This window comes from Danio rerio, chromosome 18 (assembly GCF_052040795.2).
Source record: "Danio rerio strain M-AB ecotype USA chromosome 18, GRCz13ab, whole genome shotgun sequence".
In the NCBI taxonomy this organism is placed as follows: Eukaryota; Metazoa; Chordata; class Actinopteri; order Cypriniformes; family Danionidae; genus Danio; species Danio rerio.
This window is the reverse complement of record NC_141038.1, coordinates 26,370,763-26,394,110: the sequence shown is the minus strand read 5'-3', so window position 1 is coordinate 26,394,110 and position 23,348 is coordinate 26,370,763. Positions and strand designations below refer to the sequence as shown.

General features: G+C 35.2%; 1 long non-coding RNA gene across 1 annotated transcript in view; it reads left to right on the top strand.

The window, feature by feature from the left end:
• LOC148679551 (uncharacterized) overlaps positions 1 to 23,348 on the top strand; it is a 73,085-nt gene that overhangs the window by 10,857 nt on the left and 38,880 nt on the right. The window contains exons 2-4 of the long non-coding RNA XR_015945122.1: positions 1,743 to 1,843; positions 21,186 to 21,406; positions 21,578 to 21,903. This is a non-coding gene — a long non-coding RNA (uncharacterized LOC148679551). The remainder of the gene's footprint in view (positions 1 to 1,742; positions 1,844 to 21,185; positions 21,407 to 21,577; positions 21,904 to 23,348) is intronic.

The window sequence follows — 23,348 nt, the reverse complement described above, 5'->3', positions numbered from 1 at the left end:
ATGCAGGACTGAACTTTGTGCACTTAGTATTGATAAAAAGCTTTAATCAGATGTCTACAGCCACGCTTCTGTTTTCAGATGCATCCATTTTCCCCCATTCACACTGACACAGAGCAGCAGTGCTTTAAAACCAAATCAGCCTCTTCAGCATTTCTAAAATGCTCCGTTTTTTGGGGCACAAAAACCATAGCAAAAACTTTTGCGTTTTAAAACTAAAACATATTAGTAAAAATGGGGCCTAATAATGAACAGATTATGAATTCCATTCATTTAGAACTACAGTTATGTGTGAAAATTGTTAACAATCTACAAACATTGTGGCTATGTAAGGCCAACCGTTAAGTGAACAGGCTTTGGTAAAGATGTTTGAGTGATTGTTAATTAATACCTAACCTACTGTAAAAAGTTTTATGCATTGTATTTAATTTGCAACAACAATTAGAAATGTTATAAATAGTTGTTTGACCATTAATTTCTAAATGCATAATAATTCAAACACCTGAGAAGACTCATAAATGTCATAAATGTCAGATTAACCTGCGGCTGTTTAAGAAATTAAATATTAAATGAATGTGGATGTGTCAAGATGATTGACAAGACTTGTAACTAGGCAACATAACCATTTGTTAATGAGTTAATAATGCTTATTTAAATTGAGCCGGAATAACACAATTCTTGAGTTTTTTTTTTGGGGGGGGGGGGGGCAATTTAATTGTTTTATGTTAAATTTGTAAAAAAAAAAAAAGTTAAAGGGCACTTCTGATGAAATCAAGTTTTGTAAACTGTTTGGACAGAACTGTATGTAGGTATATGTAGGTGTTGATTGTTATATAGGAGTGATATAAAGACAATAAGTCTATTTTTTTTATTTCCTGACGTTAAAATAGTACCCAAGTCCCTGCAAACTGCATTTGTGTGAGACTCATCATTTCAGAAAGGTTTGTATAAACTCCACTGCAAATACATCAAATAAACTTGCTTGGTATTTTTGACTAATGGGCTGTATTTCAGCTTCATCTAAGTCTGTCTCTATATCACTAAATGCTGTTAATTTGATGAAATGCATGATGAGCAGCAGAAACGCACATGGGAATAGTGGGCGGGGAGAAGCAGCTCATTTGCAGTGTCAAAGCCTGCTCAAATGCACTGGTCAAACCCTGCTTCTTTCAGCTTCATCTTTGAAAAAAGAAAAAAAAAAACAGTCAAATCTATTTTATCTGAAAAAAAAAGTTGAAAAAATAATCCATGCTTTTATTACCACTAGAATGGACTCTTGTAACTCATTATACTTCGGGATTTGTCAGAACACCTTATCCTGGTTAAAATTAGTTTAAAACGCTTTTAACAGGTACCAAGACACATGACCACATTACACCAGTTTTACGCTCTTTGCACTGGCTGTCTGTGCACTATCGAGGCACTTTTAAAACGCTTCTCTTGTTTTTTTAAATTCTCTAAATGGCCTGGCACCTTCTTATCTGTCAGACATTTTAATTAAGCATCAGCCTGGTTGGTCTCTTTGTTCATCTAACCATAGACTGATATGCATCCCTCAGTCGAGGGTAGTACCTTTGTAGTAGCTGGTCCTAGGTTGTGGAATGCTCTGCCCCTTTGTATCAGATCTGTTTCATCCCTGGCATTTTCATTCATTCATTTATTTTCTTGTCGACTTAGTCCCTTTATTAATCCGGGGTTGCCACAGCGGAATAAACTGCCAACTTATCCAGCAAGTTTTTACGCAGCGGATGCCCTTCCAGCCGCAACCCATCTCTGGGAAACATCCACACACACATTCACACAAACACTCATACACTACGGACAATTTAGCCTACCCAATTCACCTGTACCGCATGTCTTTGGACTGTGGGGGAAACCAGAGCACCCGAAGGAAACCCACGCGAAGGCAGGGAGAACATGCAAACTCCACACAGAAACGCCAACTGAGCCGAGGTTCGAACCAGTGACCCAGCGACCTTTTTGCTGTGAGGCGACAGCACTACCTTCTGCGCCACTGCCTCGAATATATTTATATGTATATATATTTTAAGGTTATAATAAATTATCTGATAGGTATTTTGAGCTAAAACTTTACAGACACATTCTGGAAACACCAAAGGCTTATCTTACATCTTGTAAAAGGGGTAAAATAGGTGCCCTTTAACTTAATTCATTGATCTTATCCCAACACAAACCAATTGTGTGAAACCCATCAGCTGTTACAGTGTAATATTTCCCAAAGGTTTCATTCTCTTATGATACACACTCAAAAGTATGTACTTTTTCTTCACCAAAACAGTACTTTTATGACGTAGCATAAGCAGATGAATTGGCACACGGCAGTAGTGTGCATCAAGGGAACACTTGCCATTTAATAAAAGGCAAAGTAACAGTTACTGTGGGACATTGAGATGGATTCACCAATAACTCTTGGATAAAGAAACTTGGGCTTTGAAAAGCCTTAATGAGCAGATGTGCTTCTTATTTACAGCGGTGCACTGAGAGATTTGTGTCTAGGCTGTTAATATGTGAAGGTGGATGCGCAGTCACATAGTCGACGGGACCACGGGGAGGAAAACGGTAGATTCGCTGACGGGAGGGCAGAAGAGGGCCCAAATAAATCAGCCTGCCAATTAGGTACTGGTTGATTTAGCTTTGATGTGGCGGTTGTGCCTAAGAGCCCTCCGTCCCACAGCACCTGGGTCTTAGAGAGAAACCGAGAGGCTCGATCCAGCGCCAATCATCAATTGTTCCCCGGATGACCTCGCCATCAATTCAAAGAGGAGTAAAAGGAATTAAAATTGTAAGGAGAGCTGAGATGCCAGAGAGCTGCTAATGAGCATGTTGAATACGGCAGCGCTAGGCAACTAGCAAGCCCAAAACATAAGAACGGAAGCAGGCCTTGAATCCCGGACTGTGACAATAGGCCTCTAATTGGTCTCCCAATACTGGTGGGCAAGGCTTATGAGCAGCTCTGTGTACACATGACCAGTCAAGTGTGAGGAACTGTTTTACTCGGAAAATCTTAGAGATGTAAAGAGCTCTTGTGCTCATTCTGCACATTCCTTCTTTGAGGAGCAACAAATGGCAGTGAAACATTAGGACCTTCAATTATTCCTTCATTTCTTCTTTCCTTTCTTCATTTCTTTCTTCATTCATTCATTTATTCATTCATTCATTCATTCAATCATTCAGTCATTCATTCATTCATTCATTGAGTTGTTTGTTTCTTTTGGCATCATCATTTGAATCCCTTGATAATTTCCAGTTGTTGTAAAATATTTGCATTACTAAAAGCATTATAAAAGTATAATCTACATGAAGATTCTTGATATAATTTACTATGTTTATAGTTCTTAATCTTTTTCAAGCTTTATGCTTTCTAAAATCTTTATAAAAGCATAATCTTAAAACCCTCAATATACTTTAAAGGGATAGTTCACTCAAAAATGAAAAATTCTGCCATCCTTTACACACCTTTGACTAGTTCCAAACCAGTTTGAGTTTATTTATTTATTTTATTCTGTTGAAGATAAAAGAAGGTATTCTGAAGAATGTTGGAAATTTGTAGTTATTAATTTCCAGAGTATTTGTTTTTCTTCTATGGAGGACAATACTGTAACTGGTTTCCATCATTCTTCAAAATATCTTCTTTTGTGTTCAACAGAAGAAAACCAAAAACTTAAACCTGTTTTGAGCGATTCAAAATTTTTGTTTGTGTCCCCGTTTAGACTAAAATACACTTACTCACTCACTCCACTTCAGCTTAGTTCATGGTTTATCAGGGGTTGTCACTTCTGAATGAACCGCCAATTACTCTGGCACATGTTTTATGCAGTAAGTGCCCTTCCAGCCTCAGCTCATCATTGGAAAACACTCACACGCTTTCTCATACACATTAATTCAGTGAGGCTATTTTTGTTTACCCATTTCATCTATACCACATGTCTATGGAATATGGGGTAAACCGGTGTTCTGTCGATTTCTTCTACCTTGTCAGATTGTCCTACCTCCCATTCAAAAAGTAGGTCGCACATGTTGATGACACAATATGCTACCTATAAGATTTTGCTACCAGTATAAATTTTATTGTGGAGTAGTGTGATGTGAAGCTGTAATATTGCCCCAACCTAGTCCCTAACCCTAACCTCAGAATTATTCATTGTTGGTAGCATAATCTGATGGTTAAGATAAAATGTCAGGACACAGGAGCACCCAGAGGAAACCCAGAGAAACAGGGAAGAACATACAAACTCCACACAGAAATATAACCGTTACATGCACTGCAAAACCCCAAAAGGTAAGGTAACTCAACCCATTTGATTGCAACAAACCATTTAAGTTCAAAGACTAATCCTAATGAGTACTGTGATCTTAATCCTCTTGAGTAAATGAAGCAATCTGAGCACAGTAAAACCCAATAAATGAAGAGAACTCAAACCTATTGAGTACTGTAAAACTCAATAAGTTAAGGCAACTCAAACCGATTGCTACAAACCATTTGAGTTAAACTAATCTATGAGTACTGTGAACTTACTCAATTTATGTTGAAGTAATAAGGTGTTTAATTATCTCATTACCTTCAACACGGAATTAAAAACTCTTTTCAAATGAGTAGAATTAACTTTAAGTAAATTTTGAGTTAACTACACTCATTTCATTTGATAAAGTTGACTGTTGGGTTTTACAGTGTGCTAGCCAATGAGCCACCATGTTGCCATGAAAATACAATTAATTAAAGTTTTTTTTTTTTTTTTTTTGGTATTTATTTAAATAGATTTGACACTTTAACCTTCCTTTTTTATTTGTTTCTTTTTTAAAATCACATTTAAAAGATGTTCTCCCTTGGCTTGATTTGACATTAAAGAAATAAATACTTGCTCTGAGCATGCAGTTCTAAATTTTGCCAAAAATGTACTCTCTGTGTAAAAATTACAAATAGTCTCACTAAAGAACTGATTTAAAAGAAGATCTGAGCTTCGCCAGCTGAATCCAAATATACTGTATAGTTGTTGTCCACGTCTCTGATTGATCCCTCATAGATGTGTCTGTCTCTGTGTTATGGTGGATCCATTAGTCTTTAGTGTTAATCTTGAGTTGAGGTATGGACAAACATATGGCGCAGTGAGACCAGCTCCTGTCAGCAGCTTTAGCACCCCTGTGAGGGCCAAAATAGGGCGACAAACAAAACAGACCTCCTGTTTTTTGTGTGCGGTGTTAAAGCAGAGAGGTATTTGGTCAGGTCACATCAAACAGTTAATTTAGTTTTGAAGTTTTTTGTAATTTATGTGGACACAAGTTTGGATGAAAGTGTGATCAGCGGAGAACGGTTTTTATATGTCTTTGGAGATGAACAAACAAAGAACAACACAAATAAACTCATATAAAGATGGTTGTCCCACTGCAACTGCAGGTTTCAAACAGAGATGGAGATAGAGACACAAAACTGAAAGATGGCTTTTTTACATATTAGTCAACTATATATTTTTATCACTCACAAATTCATAGTGTATTGATAATTGTCACTTTTTTTGTAGAAGAGAAGATTGAAGATAAACAGGCATATTGTATAATATTATCTACTTAAAAAGCCCTCCTTCAGAATACATAATTCAGAATTAATAGCCCGCTTGAATTATTAGCCCCCCTGTTTATTTTTCCCCCATTTTCTGTTTAACGGAGAGATTTTTTCAGCATATTTCTAAACATAATAGTTTTAATAACTCATTTCTAGTAACTGATTTCTTTTATCTTTGCCATGATGACAGTAAATAATATTTGACTAGATAATTTTTAAAACACATGTATACAGCTTAAAGTAACATTTAAAGGCATAATTAGGTAAACTAGGCAGGTTAGGGTAATTAGGCAAGTTATTGTATTACGATGGTTTGTTCTGTAGACTATCAAAAAATATATATAGCTTAAAGGGGCTAATAAATTTGACCTTAAAATGATTTTTAAAAAAAATTAAACACTGCTTTTGTTCTTGCCGAAATAAAACAAATAAGACTTTCTCCAGAAGAAAAAATATTATCAGACATACTGTGAAAATTTCCTAGCTCTGTTAAACATCATTTGGCAAACATTTAAAAAAGAAAAAAAATTCAAAGAAGGGGCTAATAATTCTGACTTCAACTGTAAATAAAATGTCGGGTGTGTCTAAATTTATATAAAGTGTTGGGGGAAACGCATTACAAGTAACAAGACTTTACTTAATGACAAGTAAAATACTGCATTACTTAAAAATTAAGTAAGTAATAATAATATAGTTAATAATTTTTTTAATTATGTGAGTTACTATTATTATGTGAGGTCACTGGTTTAAGTCCTGAATTAAATTATTAAATTGAATAATCTAAATTGGCAGTAGTATATGTGTGTGAATAAATGTGTATGGATGCTTCCCAGTAATGGGTTGCAGCTGGAAGGGCGTCCACTAGGTAAAACGTTTTCTGGAAAAGTTGTTTGGTTCATTCCACTCTGGTGACCCCATATGAATAAAGGGACTAAGCCGAAAGAAAATGAATGAATGAATGAAATTAAAGTAGTCACATTAAATAATGCACTCAATGAGAGAATGCATACATTATTTTGAATGCATCAAAGAAGGAAAGGGGGATTGTCTCAATGGACTAATATGACAAAAAATTTAAAATAAAATGATCTGTATATATGCCATCCATGCATACCTGGTATTAGGAAGTTTTCAGAAGATAACATTATCCAATAAATTATTATATTTCAGGTGTTTTTTTTTTTCTTCAAAGGTACAGTAAATTTAGATTATACGCATTGCTAATTGCAGATCCTCAGTCAACAAAGAAAAGTAATGCAAAAGTAACTCAAAGTAATTGTAACACTTTACTTAACATAAAAAGTAACACAGTTACTTTTTTGGGGGAGCAACTCAATATAATGCATTACTTTCTAAAGTAACTTCTCTCAACTGTCTATAACTCATATATAAAGATGTACTTTAATTGAAATCTATAGACCCAGATTAAGTTCGACAAAATAAATTCTTAAATGTAAATTTGGATGAAAAAAGCCTTCCATCCATCAAAATCTCAAAATGACCAGTAATGAAAAAATATGTAAAAGGTATCTAAAAGCCTTTAATAAAGTCAGCAATATAAATAAATGTACTACTGCGTCCTGTTGTGAGATACAACAGCCTGTTGTCTGACTACATATGACCAGTATGTGGTATGTGGTAAACCGTTGTCACACAAAAGGCATTGCATGGCAGGTGATGGGCTTTACTATGTGGCAACTGCTGTTAAAAAAACATTGAGGCCAAATGAGTGTGAGCTGGCAATGTGCATCTGTGAGACAGATGCGCTTCTCAAGGGAGAATTAGTCTGTGAAAACACTTTTCAGTATATTTATACTGATCTTATGGAAAGTTTATGTAGACTGACTGTGCATGAGATTAACAATAGTTTCCAAATAGCCCAAAAACGAGTGAATTTTGTAACAATTGCATACATTCAAGGATTCAAGGGATTCAAATTTTTATTGTCTTATGCACAGTAAGACAGAGGTTCCCTGTACAATGACATTCTTACTTTGCTTTGCACACCACACTGTATGCCAAGTAAGGTTTAATGTATATTATTAAATATAATACTTATTTAACAAAATTGTCATGCAAAAAAGTAAACATTAGTAAAAAACTTTAAAATAAATAATAAAACTAATTACATACATTTAAGTGTAAGTTAAAAAAAAAAATCTAGCACTTCTATACAGCTTAAAGTGACATTTAAAGGCTTAACAAGGTTAATTAGGTTAGGTTAGGGTAATTAGGCTAGTCATTGTGTAACGATGGTTTGTTCTGTGGACAAGTGAAAAAATATATAGCTTTAAGCCTGGTTTATACTTCTGCGTCAAGTAACCGGCGTAACCAACGGCGCATGCACGCGCACGTAGCTGTGCATTTATACTTCTCTGTCTCTGTTGGTCTGCATTAACACTTCCGAAACACTAGTTGGCAGTGAGGTGTAGATGTTCCTCTGTGTCGAGTTTCTTCGCTGGTGTTTTGCTTTTCCTGAACACTTCCTGAATGTACAAGTGGCTCAAACTTACTCATTTTGAGGCAGGAACTGGCGGACGTGCAGCAACTTTAACTATGAGGTGAACACAAAACAAACCTAAATTGTTTTGCATTTTGTGATTTTTTTCACTTTCCCCCTAGTTGAATAATTTTTTTTTCAATAATATTTAAAATTATATATAAACATTATTTTTTACTTATATATTAGCAAAATATTTTGCAGTGTTTGCATGTCCTTTACTACATATAATTCATTAACATAAAAGTAAAAATAACTTTAATTATTTAATAAAAAATATTAAATAACTTTAATAATTTATTTATTTATTTATTATTATTACTTAGTTAAATAAAATATAATTTTTCATTCATATATTCATCATTAAAGATTTATTTAAAATAGGGTAAAAATCTCATCTCGTTTTCGTGAACCCAGTCTCGTGTCTTGTCTCAAGGAGTATCTTATCACACACATATATATATATATATATATATATATATATATATATATATATATATATATATATATATATATAATAAATAAAAATAATAAATAAATTAAATATTACCATATATATGTATACATATATATATGGTAATAAAAGAAATTAAATCACTTGTATTGTCATGTTTATCATATAAAAAGATTAAAATTATCTGAAACACCTATTGCGTTTGCAAAGACTGTATTGGTGTTTTTCATTTGTTATAGGCAACATTCTTTCATTCATTCATTTTCTTGTCAGCTTAGTCCCTTTATTAATCCGGGGTCGCCACAGTGGAATGAACCGCCAACTTATCCAGCAAGTTTTTACACAGCGGATGCCCTTCCAGCTGCGACCCATCTCTGGGAAACATCCACACACACACATTCACACACACACACACTCATACACTATTGACAATTTAGCCTACCCAATTCACCTGTACCGCATGTCTTTGGACTGTGGGGGAAACCGGAGCACCCGGAGGAAACCCACACGAAGGCAGGAAGAACATGCAAAGTCCACTCAGAAACGCCAACTGAGCCGAGATTCAAACCAGTGACCCAGAGACCTTCTTGCTGTGAGGCGACAGCACTACCTACTGCGCCACTGCCTCGCCTATAGGCAACATAATCAAAATAAAAAACTGAATATACACTCAGGTTGAAAAAAGTTTTGTTCTGACTAAAGTTTTTTATTTAATTTTGCCCTCTCAGTTATCAAGTATCACATTTTAAATCAGTTTGTATATTTGTACTGCATGACACTGAATAAAAATCTGCCTGTTGTGCATGTGTGTGTTATCAAACATTTACCATATGGCCACTGTGTGTAATCTAAATCCATTAACTGACTTTCTTGTTCCTTAAAAATGCAAGTGAAGCTTAAAGTGTTGCGCTGTTTGAACCTGTTGTTTAAATTTGCCTGTTGCTATCTTTGTGGTAAAGAGTGTGTGGAGGTAATATGTCTGTTACCGTGGTTGTGTGTTTGTGTTCTGAGGAGTGTGTGGAGGTGTGAACAGGTGTCTGGGTTCACTTGTGTGTAGGAATGGAAGCTTCTCCAGGTGCACAGCTGCAGGGAGAGGCATTGCTGACACACACACACACACACACACACACACACACACACACACACACACGCACGCACACGCACCACAAGTCACATATCCTCGGGGGAAGTGTGTTTATGCAAGCATGTATCAGTGTGCATGTGTGTGTGGGTGGTTAGGTGGCTGTGCATGCACTACTAATAATTAATAAATTAATCTAATTTGTCATAGCCCGGGGTCCGCATTGTGGCACAGTGGGTACCATGCTCACGTCACAGCAAGAAGGGCGCTGATTAGAGCTGGGTCAGTTGGCGTTTCTGTGTGGAGTTTGCATGTTTTCCCCGTTCCCGATAGTCCAAAAACATGTGGTATTGGTGAATTGGGTTAGCTAAAATTGTTAGTGTATGGATGTTTCCCAGTGATGAGTTACAGCTGGAAGGGCAAAAATGTAAAATGTAAAAAAATGTGCTGGATAAATTGGCGGTTCATTCTGCTGTGGTGACCCCGGATTAATAAAGGGACTAAGCTGAAAAGAAAATTAATGAATGAATAAATTAATGATATACCCCTTGTTCAAGTGGGTTTCCAACTCTGCATTGTTTTGCTCCAACCCTAATCAAACACCGCTGATCCAACTAATCAAGGTGTTCAAGACTACTAGACACTATTAAGCAGGTGTGAGTTGGAGGTGGTTGGACATAAACTATAAGCTGTGGCCCTACAGAAATTGAGTTTGTGACTACCTTAAAGGGTTAAACAAATAACGCACAGCACTATGATTACATAAAAGTTTGGTCTGTAATAATTAATTTACATTTTAATAAGTTTTGGTGTGATTATAACCTGCTATATGAAAAAAACTCAGCAACAACTGAAGGTTTTAAATGACAAGCTGTGATGTAGCCGTGGCGGGAATGCATTTTGGAGTGGCGCTCCGCCATGGAAGAATGAATGTAGCGGAAACCCTAGTATATGTTCTTGAACAAACTGTCAAAAAATATATAAATAAATAAATGTAAATATTACAGTTTTGAATGTATTCAGATCATAACAGATTAAATTTTATTCACATTTCATTCAAACTACCTGTAGGCATTTTACTCAGGAAATCTGTCTATATTTTAAAGATAATTCAATAGAATCCATCCTGCTTGAACGCCACCATAATAATAATAATAATAATAATAATAATAATAATAATAATAATAATAATAATAATAATAATAATAATGACAATAATATGCCCTGTGTGGATGTAAATCATTACAATTATAATTAAACCTATATTGTTGATGTGAACGTGTCTTAAGAATAGACCATTTCGGTGTGTATGAGTGTGTGAAGGCTCGGAGAACAGCAATGTGAGACGAAAACATTTGTATTTGTCTGGAGTGAATATTTGACCTTTTCACAGCACTGCTCCGGTCACTTCATAATTAAACTGCAAGTGATTTGCAAACTGGCCGCTCATCTGTTTTATCGGAAGCCCAGAGCAAATGCCAAGCCTTGCTGTTTTTCTCACAACACCGGCCTCATCCATCATAATTTGGGATAGGTTAGGATTAAACAAGCGCTCTCGTTGATAAACACTCACGACCTTCCAGTTGCTGTAAAACAATGCGCCAGCAGCAAAGGTCAGAACTGCACTCACTTTCACACATGATAGATAGAGATTTAAAGGAATAGTTCCACTATTTACTCTACACTTTAATTGTATTTAACATAAAGGATAAGCTTCCTGACTTATATGGATAAACTATGGATCGACTAATGGATCCACTAATGTCCATACTAATTCATTTTTCATGTAAAAACGCATTATTTTTCTCTTCAATTTGGCCTTCCTTCTACACTAAGACTGCATTTTAAAGAAGCAAAATTGTATTTAAAAAGAAAAAAAATGCTGTCCAAAGTCAATGCATTTGAAAAAACACTGAAAACAGAGCCTTTTGTAACGATTATGGGTTTTAGTTACAGTATGTGATGCAGTCTTGTGACCAATTTAGCCAATATGGTGGATGATATTGTGAAGCAGATGTTTTGATGCTATTTGTTTTGACAACTTTAAATATGAATGTGTTTTTACATGCTCTATATAGACTCTTTTCAAAATCCACAGAATATTAACTGGAAGCTATTGTTCAGCAACAGAAGCAGAAGTCATTTTTTACATTTTTGGAAGAGATGAAGGCTGTGTCAGAAACCGCCTATATTATGACTGTTAGAAAAGTATGTTCTATACAGCAGAATGTGAGTAATATGAATAGAACTTGGACTCGGACGTACTACATCCACCATTTATCATTAACATGTGACATATCCCTGTCAGTTGCATCGCTTTACTCACTTTCATGAATTTCCTTGCATTGCTTCATGGGATATGTAGTGAATTGTTGCATTTATCGGATTTGCACTTTAAAATCCTGCTGAAGATAAAGCCCCAGTATGATCACACGATTTTGGCACGATTTCCTTGATGCAGGGTGTCATAGGTATTCGTAAATGACAAATAGGCGTCATCACACAAGATCTTTTTTTTCTTGTGCAATGTGGCTGTCCTGTCTTCCATGTGTGTTTCGGTGCGTTTGACATGAAGCACGGCTGCAGTCAGCAATCAACGAGATTAGCCGAACACATGCGGGGGCGGAGTTGAAAACGGAGCCGTCAAGCCGGACAGCCGGATACTTCAGGGCTTAAAGTTGCGGCAGTCATGTTGACTGATCACACTGCGTCATCATAACTTTTTTTTTTACATTTATGAGAAATAAAAGATTTACAGTACACATAACACAGAATACAGTCTCAACAAACTATAGTTCATTTTTAACCCTCTACTGCACAGCGTAACCATATGGTAACATGAGGTAGCATGATACTCATGTTCATTTCCCTGCCACTGTTTCTTTAAGACCAACATATTATTTTTTTTGTCAAAAAGAGAAGACCCTAGAGTAGCCAATGATGTGCTTTGGTTAAGTCACATGACATCCAGTGTTTTTATGAAGCATGATTTCTGACAGACTGAGTTTCCTTCCATCAGAGTTTGTTCTTCCGAGGTAACCTGGAAACATGTTTAGTACTGTGAAAACATTGCAAAGGCATTTTCTGCTTATTCAAATTTGTCCTTAATAGTGAAAACAGTCTAATATAAGCTTTTCTGAAACTAAATATTTGACAATTTTATTTAGGCTAGATTATTATTATTTTTTAAAACAAAGCAACACAATCTCATGGCAATTTGTGTTTTGGTACATGTACCAGACTTGTTTTATAGTGCATCACCTCTAATGTTATTCTTGTTTATAGATAACTGACCAAAAAAAAAAAAAAATTAAATATATTAAAATTTAAGATAAAATTATTACAAATGAAATTTGTTTCAAACTTTTTTTTCCCAAGAAAAATATATGAGTTATATTTTTGTTTGTGCCTGTCCACTTAACTATATGGCTGTATGATTTGTTTTTGCTCCGAGGAAATAAGTATGTAATGAATATTTCATTGTGATTTGTTGCATTACAAATCTGTCATATTTGCTACTTTTTTTTTTTTTTTTAAATGTCATTATTTTAAAAATTATGTCCTAAGCATCTGATTTCTCCTTGCTGCTGCTAATGTGCTTTCGTTTTCTCTGTATTACTCGTGGCAAGTTCAGGTGAGGGTGTGTTTTAATAAAGCCATGGCAGGAAAATTTAGATTTTAAAGAAAATAAGAACTAATTAGTTTGATTCAGGATAGTTTGATTGTCGCAACAAATGCCCTTAAATACTATAGCTAATTTTTGCCAAGCATCAGTGTTTGAGATTGAAAAAAAAAAAAAAAAAAAAAAATTTAGTCTGGCACATTTGTTAGCCACGACAAGTCAAGATTTTATTAAGAACAAAAAATAAAATAAATCGCATAATCTGACATGGTGACTTTCATGACCTACAATAAAAATCGTGTGATCTGACCATGGCTTAACAGAAAGAAATGAAAATGATACTGTGGACATGAAGTGGTTTTGGTAAAAACACCATTTTCAAATTCTTTCAGGTTAGTGTAGATGTAGCCTAACGTATAAGATGACACACGTTGCAGCATTTAGGATGAGCACAAGTCAAATTTTTATCTACAATAAAACATGTTAGGCATTCCTCTCTTTTAAACTAACTCGCATGTGATATTCATTTCTGTCAAGTAGTGTCATTGGTCGGTACTGGTAGCAGTTAAGTTGATTTTTCTTTATCACCAAAAATCATCTTCTCAGAGAAAAATCTTATTTAATGTTCTTCTGAAAACAAACAGTCATCTACATCTTGGATTGCCTGAGGATGCTTAAATTACCAGCAACTAACTACCCCTTTAAAATTGTGGATTTGATTGCCATCAAACGTTCATATTCTTAAATGAATAAAAATGTTTACACATTTGTCACAATTTTTTTATTTTTGCCTCAAATTCCTAATTTCCTGCTTATAAATAGTTGCTAAGGTATAGTTAGGTAAGTATTAGGCAGGTTTAGGGATTAAGATCATGCATAATACTTAAAATACTTTAAGTCCTAATAGCTTAATAATATACAGGAAATAAGCCACTAATGGTGAGTATTGTTACTTAACGTTGCACATTTCCATTGGATAAAAAGTATCTGTTAAATGCATTAATGTAAATGCACTAGGGTTGCCAATAATCTTACATGTCTGCAGCAGCAATTTGTAATGTCATTGCAGTTCAATTTGAATAATAGCAAAAAGAAAATTATGCATGTTCCGTAATGCATCAGAGCATCAAAACACTGTTAATGAGAAGTTGAAAACCAAATGCAAAGTTATGCAGTCATGATGACCAATCACATGGCATCATCATTTTTTAAATAATTTTTTTTATTTATTTATAACAACAAAAGATTTACAAACAAAACAGAATACAGTCTCTACAAACGAGTTAATTTTTAAACAAAAGAATTGTGAATGAAATATAACAAACACATGAGAGAAATAAGGAGAAACGAGAGGGTAATATACACATAAAAACGAACAGGACTATTAAATACAAAGCAGTAAGCACTAATCCTAGGAGTTTAAACATCACTGTAGGCTAATACTTCATGTTTGAATATGCTAAAAAGGGGTTTACATTCATTTACATCTATAGATATAAAACGAAACACACGTGGTTGTTGTCATGCGGTGTACTGCTGGACGGTCTGAATCAGTCGTCTGATCTCGGATCCACATGTGACAGTCACGCTGCATAAAGAATCTCATGTAAAGATTGCTAGATCTAATGGGCCACAAATGCTAAAAAAGCTGTCATTTTATGCTTTCACTGTAAAGTATTGGTTTGTAAGCATATTAGAAGCTTTCACTTGTCAATACAGGCAAATTGTTGTGGTATAAATGTGATAACCAATAGCTAGCTGTGTATTAAATGATTTGAATGCACTCCACTGTGCATGGGTGGTCCTTTCTTCACAATAGCGTTTTATTGCTAATATACTGCATGAGAAAATAGCAAAAACCCTGAAAATGCCAATTTCCATTTTGAAGGCAATGATTAAGAAACTCCAGTCAAATGGAAAAGTTATGAATCAGTCTGAAAGAGGACGTGTGTTTATAATGTCTCATTTCACTGTTAGAAGGATGGTCTAAGTAGCCAAAAAATTTCGAAGAATCCCAGCTGGAGAACGAAGGAAATTTATTGGGTCTTGAGAATCAGAACGTTTCCAAAACTACAATCCAACGTCACCTACTGTACATCACAAATTAATAGGGTTTAAAAAATAAAAAAAGGCTCTACTTTCATCCAAACTCATCCAACTCAGTGTCTTCAATTTTTTTTTCATGTGCTTTAGTGTGGACAAAAATAGTTTTTTCTGAAACGCAGTAAATTTGTCAATATGAATGAGGAGTGTTTTCAATTTAAAGATTGCTGTTTCAAAACAAAAAACACACTAGTAAAAACGCAGCCCACACCACCTTGAGGCAAAAAGGTTCCAGCCTTGTGGAATAAGCAGATATCTATAAAAAAAAGGGGGTATGCATGTCAAATTTCCCAACGCACTACCTCTTGAAGATATGTTTTGCTTTCTCTTCCTCTTTCTCATCCCTTTCTTTGAGATAACACACACTACAGGACTGGTGATGAAAAGCAGGGTATTATGGGATTACCGCAAGGGCATCCCGAAAGGCCAAAGAAGCAGGCGAGTGGTAAGTGATTCTTTTCAGTCAGTGGATTAACCTCTACAGGGATGAAAAACCTAAACAAAGTTCCCAAAGTCAGAACTCTATACAGAGGAAGTCCACATCCAAACGTTCAACGTGCTTCAAATACACACAAATGATTTCTGTTTTATTTATTCAAGTGCGTGTTTGTTCTCGATCATTGTATTGCGCTTTGCATACAGTATAAATGTTTGTGCTGCTTTGCCATGTGAAAACATTTGTGCAGTTTTTTAATTTTTTTTATATGGAACTGGAATAGTCGTATTTATTTGGATTATCAAATGAAGGGGAAAGCTCGGCTATTTTTCATTCGTTATTGACCAACCAGAGTAAACACAATGGGTGTGAAGTGCATACAATGTGTGTTCCGGATTGCTGATAGCTGGCTGATTGTATCCGTGTGTGTGTGTGTGTGTGTGTGTGTGTGTGTGTTTGAGAGGCTCTCAGTTCATGACTTCCTCTGAATTACTCACTGTTTACTTTCTTCAGGGGCTCTATAAGTGTTATGTTACATTACAATCTTATACACCATGATGCGTTGCTTTAGCGTTTAAATAATTATATTCCTAATGTATGAGGTATTTTTTAATGTTGAGGTGAAGAAATAAAATATTTTTAATGTAGATCAAGCGGTTTATTTAAAGGTGCTGTATGTAAGATCTTCTAAAGCATAAAAATACCATAATACGTTTGTAGATATTTTAGAAACATGCCAAATGAACATTCTTGTTTATCTGAAAAACAATGCTGAAGTCAGGTATTTTGCTTTAAAATGTGTTTTCATGTTTTCATGTGCTGAAACGCTGTCTTCGTTTTGGTTTTATTTAACTTGCCCACTGCCAGTTTAGCCAATTAGCCAATTAGCACATCATGGATTTCATTCATTCATTCATAATGGCTCTCAAAGCATGCGTTCGTGCCCAGGAAATGTGGCCTTCAGTGGACTCCAAAATGAGACACAGATTCAGAGTTCCACATGAGGTGGTTATTAATTAGCGAATACATAAATCTTACAAGCATAAAAATTATGCTACATGACGAGATTTGCAGTGATAAGCAATTTGGCTGTTTGCACCAGATGAAAAGTGACAGAAATTTAAATACAGCCATTCAGAAGCACAGAATAGGCGCTCAATCACAAAATGGTAAGGTTTATTTAATACATATTAAACCTCTTTAACATTATTAAATGTACATGCTGAATCTCTAATATGTGTTGGTTTGCATTATTTCACAGTTCTGAAGTTCAATTTCAAACGATTTATTTTATTTTCAAGATCAGAGATGAACTATCTGCTGCTGCTTTCAGTAGTATGGCAATAAATTTCATGTAAAATCGCATTCAAACTCATATTGTTAGCATTTAACACTGAATAACGCACATGAGGTGTAGCTGAGGTGATCACAATTTATTGTGTTGTTCAGGTCCAATAGTTGCCACTTCTAATATATCAATTTGAGGTGTTGGTTAAACAAAAACTCGTTTTAATATGAAAAATATTTCCACTCGCATGTCGATGCTTTTGTTTAGAACACGACTTACAGTAAATCAGCCTTTAGGCTTGATCGTCAGACTCGCTCCTCAATCTGGCAACATACACTTGCGTTTGTTTTGATGCAGGAATGTAATACCTAGTTCAACCACTGGCTGTCAAACATGCATACGTCACCTTTAATTTAAAACTATTTCAAACACTATTTAGCATCTTTATTATTATGTGTGAAGACTTAGACCTTAGAACTAAATGCGAGATTGCATGTTTTACATCCCATTTACATTACTATGTAAAAATGCTGAAAAAGCCCCAAATGTAGCTGAATAGCAATAGCTGAATATACTGACTGACCATTGTTAGATATTAAGATATTTTATTTCAATTAAAAGTTAGGAACCAGCATGATTTTTTTAAACATTAAGTTCACCTTGGCTGCTAAAATAAAATAAAATAAAAACAATTCAAGCAAATATTAACAACTTTTTAAAAGATAAAAGATACAAATATAAATAATAAAAATAAATTATAAAAATCTATTAAAATAAATTAATAATATGATATAAAATTATTTGATGTACTTAAAATGTACTTAAATCATATTTAAAAGGCCAATTAAAAATTCTAAATATTTTTTAAATTGATTATTCTTAAAATGACTGACTGCTAATTTTTGAACGTCAATTTACATGCCTTTTGTATGATTTTGAAACACTCCACTTTGCTTTAATAATAATTTTTGACTCATTATAGAGCTGTATCTTTAAGGCAGATTGTAATTTCAAATGTAAGCTAATTAGAACAATTCTCGCTTACTGGATGATGTACTGTGTATGTACACACACACACACACACACACACACACACACACACACACACACACACACACACACACACACACACACACACACACACACACACACACCATATAAGTAGCACTATTTAAAGTTTACTTGTTCACTTCTGTTTGAAAACCCAATGGATTGTAAACTGGCCAGTCTTTTACTTTTCCCCCATTGTGTGATTTGCGATGCCTTTAGGGCAAAACTTGAATGGTGCTGATTTCTTTCTGTCTTTCTTTTTGTGTAAATGTCAAAGTCGTAGGTGATTGGCTTTATTTGAGTTGGAATATTTCAAGGCTAATTTAGCTTCTTTAATGCCGAACATTCTGGCAGTTCATCTAGTAAGATCATGTCAGAATGTTTCTATGACTCTGAAAGATCCTTTCCAGGCATTCATGGCGCACGTGGTGATGCATGATCCTAAAATAAGCAAGTGTACTCTGATGAAAAGATTGTTGTTTTTATTGCAGGGATGATTTATTGCCTTCATAACAGATGAATATTACAAACGCAATCTGAACATGATATTCTACTCAACTAAGTAGGACCATGTTTTCTAAGTGAAGGTCAACTGGTGGGGTTTGTTCTGATAAACAATGAACACAGGAAAACACAGGCTCATTGGGAAAATGTGCCCAGGGTTACGTTTTTGAGAACCGATAAAAATGTGCTCGCTGGTATATATGGCTGCATTTTGTATGTAAAACAAATGCTATGGGGTGGTATGGCTTTTCTGGCGTGAATGATTTGCTTGGTAGATCAGCACAAACAGCATCAGACTTGGGACATGCAGAGTCCATTAAAGGACAATTCTGAAAACCAAATAAAATGAAACTCATAAAAGCAGTGTAAGATCGTAGTTGAAGTACGCAGCCTGATGGCTTTTCTATTGTAGTTTGCTTTTAAACACTCAGTCGGGTCAAGCTGATATATTCAGACTTGCTAGTTTTTAACATTTTTTTTTGGTGATAAAAATGACGTGGTGGTAGTAGTTTTCAGAAATGTGTGGACAATTTTGAGATTTTAAAAATAAATATAAAATTATATAAGCCAAAGGAAGGTTGCATAATGCAATGCTAATGTTTTTTGCAGTCTAAAATGCGTCAAACGCACCAAACATCCAATTCGTGCCACAGGATGTCTAATCGCATCTTTGCATTTACTTAACATGTGAATCGCTTGTGTTTAGTTTGCTTTTGCTTACTGGACAGGCTGCAAAAAAGTATTAAGCGACTACAAATTTTAATATCCACACAAAAGAGAGGGTGCCCAAACTTTTGCATAACCTATTTTTCAGTTTGAGTTTAATTTTACGCTTCTCAATACTGCTACACTATATTTCTGTCTGAAAAACATGACATTATCCAGCTTCTCTAGAAACCCAATGGCATTTCACTGTGATCTTTTATAAAGAAAGAGCACATAATTATGCCCAAATGTTTGCATAAAACTGTGTATTTTTGGAAAACTGGGTGACTGTCTTCCCCATCTTGGTCTCCTTTCTTTTTGTGGTTGTCTTTCCTTTACTGAAATAAAGATCGAAGTTCAGAACCAGTCTGTGAAGGCCCATCTTTCCAAATAACCCAATGTGATTCGTAACTTGCAACTATGCAAGATCATTTTAAAATAAAACTAAGTAAAAGTTAAACTGTTCACACCTTAGACCATATGTCAGCTAATCAGGACCAAGCAACCATTAGCCTGTAGTATAAATATGCAACTAGTAATAACATATTTATGTGTGTATTAAATAGTACTGAAGAATAAGGGAATCTTTTTCATTATTGCTGCTAGTATCAGTGTATGAAGAGGATTAACTCAATAATACACACTGATAATCTTGAACATTTGGCCATAATGATAAGCCTCCAAACAGAATTCACATGACGTTAGACTGGAGCACACTTACTCAAATCCTCTTAGGAGCTGCAGACCATGACACCTCTAAATGAGTGATCATTAGCATAATGCGCTATGCTGCTGCTTAGTGATTTCTTTTAATCAACCCCAGAGTCTGTGGTAATTAGCTTCCCAGCTTCTAATAGATTCTGACATTCCTCAAACGTGCAATGTAGGCTGTCATATTATCTTTCTGCCTGAATGCTGATTTACATACAACCTTTAATTCCAGGACTGGTCACACTTTTGACCTGGGCTAATGGAATTTTTCATTCTCATTTGTCCATCGGCCTGTTCTACAGCGCTCTTTTACTTTCTAGTGTTGGCAATAACCGCCCCTGCTTGTTGTATGCTATTAAAGGGTGATTATGATGCCTTGTCAATGGGTCAGACAATGTGGCTGTTATACATCGATTTCAAATTTTCATGTGGAACATGGGAGAGATAATACATTTGTTTTTAAAAATGATAGAAAATCAGTCACTTTTGGTGACTTTTCACCCTTAAAGCATGCATATTGGTACCTAAAAAGCCTGTTTACTTGACATTCAAATGTGTTTTGCTCTATCTGATCACAAGCAGACGAATGAAACACAGTTTTGTTTATAACTGGAGATTTAATCCTTAGTCTTGTCTACTTTCAACTACTTTCCTGATTTGAAATATGATTATTATAGAGCAAACACAAATAACAAAACACAAAAAATCATTCATATTTGTTGTGTGAATGGGGTATATGCACACAGACTTGAAGTCTTCAGCCAGCCATTGCCAGGGCTTTCAGTGAAAGCTGTGAAAGTGTCTTTCCATGACAAAATTGCCACGTTTAAGATCTGATTTCTTTAAAAATCTGTGATATTCATAGCCTGATAGATATATACGCTATGAAGTGGGCCAGCGCCGTCAGGATTAGTAGGCGAGCATAGGAACTGAAAATACTGGGGTAAAATAAACTGCCATTTGCATCAGTGGTGCATTAAATTCAATTTTCCCCGCAATATCTTTAAAATATGACAGTTAATTTTAACCCAGTATTTTCAATTTCTATGCTTGCCTGCTGATCCTGACGGTGCTAGCAGTTACACGGTCTTTCATCTCGTTTTAATTTTGAACAACTAAATGAACGGTAAAGTCTGTTTAACTGAGACCCCATTAGAACTAATCTGTTTTAGTTTTAAACAGCGGTTAAGAATGGCATTTCTTCCACAATGGCATTTTATCTAGCGTTTCTAATAAACTCTGTCCACACTGTACCACTGAAAACGCACATCATGTGACCACACACATTCTGGCATGCACTGCAGCATATCCGTGAGCCTGCAGCTCCAGGCAGTCAGCAGTGCTTTGAGTACATTTAACCAGATGAGAGCTGTGCATGTCGGACTGTTTATCAAGGATCCACCGCTGAATCTAATCTCACTATATTTGTTAAACGTTATATTTAATTTATCTTGTTGTCTGTCTAACATCATATTTCCTGACTTTGGTCTTTTGAATCTATCACCTGTTCTCAGGTAACGTGTTTTGGCTGTTTTTAAAGATTGCTAGCCCTTATTTCCTATAATGTATACAATTATTGTACGTTTTTCTTTTATAATGGCCATTATTGATTATTAAAACTGATATTCAGCAAAAGAGAGGGTATGTTTCATATTTTCAATGAAAATGAAAGGAGGCAGCAATGTTATGGGCTCTGTTTTGTTATAAATATGCATACAGTGAAGATGACGGTCACATAAATATGTAGCTGCAGGATGCCTCAATTTAACTGTTGTTAATATCAAAATGAATATAGGAAGTTCCATATATCATGTTTTCTTTTTATCATTAAGAAACTGAAATGGTAGCCAGGATGATGTGAATGAGGTTATAAAGTACAATGTTCCCTTTGAAGATTTACCTGATGTATCCTAGGGAGTTTGTTTTCCATATCAAACTTGCAAAGTCTGAACTTACAAGGAGAAGATGCAAGACTGAACTTTGTGTAAGCTACTTAATTTTGAGGAAAAAGCCCCAGCCAGAGAGGCGAATGTCTGCAGCCACGCCTCCGTTTTCAGATGTCTCCGTTTTTCCCCATCCCTAACATGGAGCAGCAGCATTTTAAAATGAAAATGGCTTCTTCAGTGTTTTAAAAAAGTTCAGTTTTTGGTGGTCGAAAAACTCCGGCATAGTGTAGATGGATGGATGGCATAAGCGTAGCAAGACTTATGTGTTTTAAAACTGTAACTTATTAGTGTAAACTGGGCCTGAATGTATTGTAATTACAACATTGATGCTGTAAAAGCAATCTTGTTATTTAAAAAATAACCTTCACTGGAAGTTTATCATTGGTTGATCATTGGCTGAAAAACACTAGCTGTGCATATAGCCCATTAAACCAACTGAACCACTAAATTGATTTCTTTTATATACAGTATATTTATAAAATATACATGCTTTTATTTGTGATTAATCACTGATCAATCATATGATTGCTTAATTTATCGAAAATGTTTGACTCTAGAAAACACCACTTGCGGGCCACTTTTGTTATTTTTGACCACATTTATCATGTTTAGGTGAACTGTCCCTTTAAGTGTCTTTAGTACAATGTTCAGTCTCCTGTCCCTCTGAGCTAGAAGCAGCCCTGAAGCTTAGGCGTCTTATGCTCATTTGTCAGAGAACTAATTCTGCCGAGCCGCCAGTCGTCTATGTGCTCTGAGCAATCCGGGGGATATTGTCATGCATTGTACTTTTCAGCTCTTCTTTCAGTGTGCTGAAGCTTTGTTTCTCCACAGGACATACAGTAATTGGAGTTCTGAAAGATAATAACGAGATGAATCCAGCACCGTCAAACCGCAGCAAAAGAGACCACAGGCAGGGGGGATGGAAATGGAAAAAAAGAAAAAAAAATAAGAAAAGAAAAATGTTGTTAAAATTCATTGGATGAGAGAATGATGAATGCACTTTGCAGCACTTGCTGTCCCAAGGACAGCCAGAGGTTAGGGTGTGTGTCTGGCTCAGTGCCTGAAGTTTATATTGACATAAGGGAAGGAATTTTTGTGAAAAGAGTATATAGGCAGTCAGAGCGTTATAGGATCATTAACTTCAAAGATCATCTGTAATGTTAGGACCATTGGCCATCTGTGCCTTAAAAAGCAGCTCGCCAGTAAAGAAGAAGCTCAATTTGTTCTGTTTGCTTATCTTCATAGCTTTATTTCGTTTTAGAATATAAAGTAAGATATTGTGATGAATTTTCATAGATTGTTTCTAGTGTTGGGTAAGTTACTTTAAAATAGTAATAGATTACAAAATACTGACAACTACTGGAAAACTGTAA